The sequence below is a fragment of the Ranitomeya variabilis genome, chromosome 6, assembly GCF_051348905.1.
Source record: "Ranitomeya variabilis isolate aRanVar5 chromosome 6, aRanVar5.hap1, whole genome shotgun sequence".
NCBI lineage: Eukaryota > Metazoa > Chordata > Amphibia > Anura > Dendrobatidae > Ranitomeya > Ranitomeya variabilis.
The window spans coordinates 331,008,542-331,013,138 of NC_135237.1; positions in this window are offsets into that span (position 1 = coordinate 331,008,542).

The following is a 4,597-nucleotide window of genomic DNA, read 5'->3' on the forward strand; positions in this document are numbered from 1 at the left end:
CTTGGTTAAAAAAAAGTAGCCATTACTGACTTCCACATTTTTTGTTCTTGATTTCTTTTAGTGTTTCTTAAAGCCAGAAAGTTGCCATTTGAAATGATTTTAGTTTTGTGCCATGTCTGTGATCTGCTTTTTTTCTACAAAATGAAACAATTGAATGAACATCCTCCAAGGCCGGTGATTCCATGATTTTTGCCAGGGGTTGTATATAAGATTATACACGTCCAAATATGGAACTTATTTTACTCCAAGATCTATTAATTAAAATCTGCCTTGTTCATGGGGAAACCCCTTTAATTGAGGGGTTTTTTTAGCCATTCAGTGGTGGACTTACACGAGTGCTGAGTTAAATAGGTACCTTCTAAAAATCCCTGAGCTCCCCTCCCATTGTTGAGATTCACGTTTCTTTCTGGAGCAAACTCTATGAAATCTCTGCTTTGCAGTCCACTGCACGCTTCTTCACAGTCTTTACTGGGTCGTAAACTTTCAGGGTATGTGTCCATGTTCAGGAAAAGCTGCGTGTTTGACGCTGCATAGAGCCACAGCATCAAACACGCAGTGTCCAGATGTTACAGCATAGTTTAGGGGATTTTATGAAATCCCATCTCCACTATGCATGGTAACACGCATCCGGCGGCCCTACGATTCCGGACATGCGGCGCGTCTTTTTAGATCGCAGCATGTCCGTTTACCTTGTGGCGATGCTGCGCCGCCGCAAGGTAAAACACAGGGCCCTATGTGTGGGGTGCGATGATGCTGGATGTGTGCAATGAACACATCCGGCATCATGGCGTCTACAGAAGCATTGGGCGGAGCGGGTTTGCCACTCCTTCCAAACCACCGGCCATCCTGAACGTGGACACGTACCCTCACTCCTCCATCCCAAATGCAACCAATCACAGCTCAGCATCTGATCTAGCAGTCTAACAGACTCACATGATGATGAGCTGTGATTGGCCGTGTCTGAGAAGGAGGAGTGAAAGCACACACCCCCAGAGAAGACTGAAGAAACAACCAGTTGGACTCCATATAGTGCGTTCAAGAACAGACAAATATGAATATCTCAGCAATGGATTGACACAGCGTAAAATGGAAAAATCCTGAGGAATCAGAGATTTAAAAAAAATTATTTACCTCAAATTTTTTTAGCAAGTGACAGATCCTTTTTAAACCAATTTACCCATTTTTCAACACCATCAGTTTTAAACTTAAGGCCCAGGTAGCCACTTGTAGAAGCCAATCACGGGGTAAGAACAGGGCGATATATTAATCAGTTTCCTTTTGATAAATATTAATTACATCTTATTCTTTTTTTATTGAAAGTAATAAAATTAATACAGATACAAGTTTGCAATTTGTCATATTGTTTATTTATTAGAAGCAACTTTTGTGTTTAGTCATTACAAGAATTTATTTGCCAGAAAAAAAAAAGTAAAGCAATAGTCTACATAGAGTTTTGCACAATCTAATTTTAACATCTTTGTATGGAACATACTGTACAATTAAGGCTAGTTTCATATCATATGTGCTTCCTACTTGGACAAAGTAGCCACCTGCAGAATTCAATCATGAGAGCGAGGATGCTGTAAGTTGGCCTTATAAGTCGACATACATGCTGCTGTCATGCTATGGTCGAGAGAGCCGTGGCCAGGCCAAACATTGTGTTCCGATATCTGTCCGATTTATAAGGCCGGTTTACTGAACCCTACTACAGGGCACTATAAAAATCAATGTCTTCCTTGTAATATTGTTTCCATTTCATTCATACATTATAAGTAATTAAGAGATAATATTCTATTTATATGGCATATTATTTATTTATTTGTTTACTAAGTACCCTTTAGCTATGTAGGAGCACTACCAATATTCAAAACACGTTTTACAATTTTTATAATTCTGTCAAACAATTGAGTCTCATTTTATTTCACATTTGGGGGGTATGAATGGTGTAAAAAGTGTGAAAATCTCCTGAAAAGTACTGTATATCTAAACTGATTAGCCATACATATCACAAGAGTGTAACATATCTTTGGCTGGATTATGTTGGAATTTCTTTATCCCAGTTATAGTCAATAAAACAGCTGACTATGTTTTCAATATAACCACATGAAACGAAAAAAGTAAACTACAGTTTATCATCATTTTTAATGGTAGTAAGTGGTGGACATATGCAACTTCATACATACAGTATATATATGCTCAGAACATCATTTACAGTAGTTCAGCTGGATAAAATCCATGTGTGGTGTGAGCCTAGACTGACATGAAATACATCTCTAAATGTCACCAAATGAGACTAATAGGATTATGTGGAAAAAAGTTATAATGAAAGATGCTTGTGTATGGATCAAATGACATATTTTAAGTTAAAACATGTTTTAGAAAATAAAAACTATGGATACCTTTGACATGGAAAAGAAAGTTTTATATACATACATAACTAAAATATTGACTAAGTACATTTTTATTGGTTATTGATCACACTTTGCAAAGTTACACACACACACACACACACACACACATATATATATATATATATATATATATATATATATATACACACACACACTAGCTATTAAACCCATTCTACATCCGGGTGGAAAGCACTTTTATTGGTATATTTTTGTGCTATGTTAAAGGGAATCTGTGACCAGAAATAACATGGTTAAACTGCAAGTTAGGACTCATACTCACTTGCGTGAAATACGGCCGAGTCTTGCATGGTAACACCCGGCTCTGCCGCCGGCACTTGGGAGCGGAGCGTGCAGCTCCATGTATTGCTGTGCGGAGGCACGCTCCGCTCTGGAGTGCTGGTGGCAGAGCCGGGTTTTAACCTGCAAGACTCGGCTGTATTTCACGCAAGTGAGTATGAGCCCTTAACAGCATTATTATGCGGCCCGGGGCCTGCATGCAGCTGAATGCGGCGAGATGAAAATGAGCTGTATTCCCCTCAGAATTCGGTTTCAGTCATAGGGGCGAGGCGTCGCTGGTTCAGTCACCGCTGTGAGTATACAGTGCGGAGTCTGTAACCGCATCATTGGCTGTGACTGACAGCCAGCCTCAATGTAGAAGCCAGTGTCAGTTTTAGGCCGTTTACAGCAGCCGCTCTGTATACTCGGTGGCTGAACCGGCAGCACGCATATTGCTGAATCCGAATTCTGGCGAGGAGAATAACGTTCATTCACCAGTACAATTTACTTGACAGTTGACTAAAATGGCACCTCAGTACGTGTATGGCATGACTATGGCCGGCACATGCACACTGTTGACAGTGCATTTGAATACTTCCTGAAAATGGAACAGTCTCTCTATCTCTCTCACTTTCTCTCTCTCCTCCCCCCCAGCTCACCTGTGAAGCAGCTGCTGCATTAACTAACATTGCTCCAAACGATGACATGGCATGCGCCGGAGGCTTCGGACAGAAGGACACATCTCCGGTTATAATATAGTTTTATATATATTTAACTACACCATTCATAATTTTGCAAGGTGTGATAAATAATTAAATAATAAAAAAATAGAGCTACTGTTTTAGCTTCAGATTGCAATCAACATTAATTTTAAGGTGCCCCCTGATATGAGATTCACAACATGAATATAGTCCCATAATTTTCTCAATTGGATATGACCCTTCAAGTAATACCATTGGATATGGACGGGTATTTTACTGTTAGGCTTTGTCATAAGCAGCAGGAACACCTGATTTCTAAAGATGGTATACAAACTCTACAAAAACAAAATGGCCTTTTTCACAGATTATTATTTTTGGTCAAAGTTTAATCAATGTTCGTAAGCCAAAACTAGGGGTGGATCCAAAATACTAAACATGAGTGGATTTTTCCATGTAGGGTCCTATCCTGATTTTGGCTTACAAATACTGATGCGAAATTCTGACCAAATACTGAAGCGTGAATGAGGCCTAAAGAAGTAACTGAACAATACAAAAATCAGCCTCTTTCAGATAAAGGCCTTAATCACAAAAGAGTATTTGGTATTTGGAAGACAAAATGAAGAGTGCAACCAACCAAAAGCAAACTATTCTGTGGTACAATGTTTAGGAGGCCTCCTGGTTTTAGCTCATAAGTTCTGACTAAATACTAACCAGAACTACTGGTGTGAAAATAAGACTGGGTTCAGACAGCCATATTGGAAAATGGGATAGTGATGTTTACAACTTTTTGAACATGACTAGCTCTGTGAGCATCTCTGTGCTGGTCCACATTTAGGATGTGTATGTGCTGAAATATTCAGTCCACTAAAAATTCTGGTCATGTAAACAGCCCCATGGACTATAATAAGTGTGTGTAATAAATGTGTTCTATCCAAGAAAAACAAAAATAGAATATGTATGAGAAAATTGAAAGTGTGAATTATAGTAAAGAAAAATGTCATTCTTTGCAGGTTCCTCCAGGATTCAGAAGGCCAAATAACATAAATGGGCATCACACTGACCAAAAATGAACCTTCTGAACCTGGCCTAAAACGGATGAAAATAACACATGCTATACTTTTAAAAAACGGATGTAAAAAAACCCAGCCATGTGAATAACGTTTTAAATTAGCACTGTATCTCAACCTGATAAAACATGAACTAAAAAAT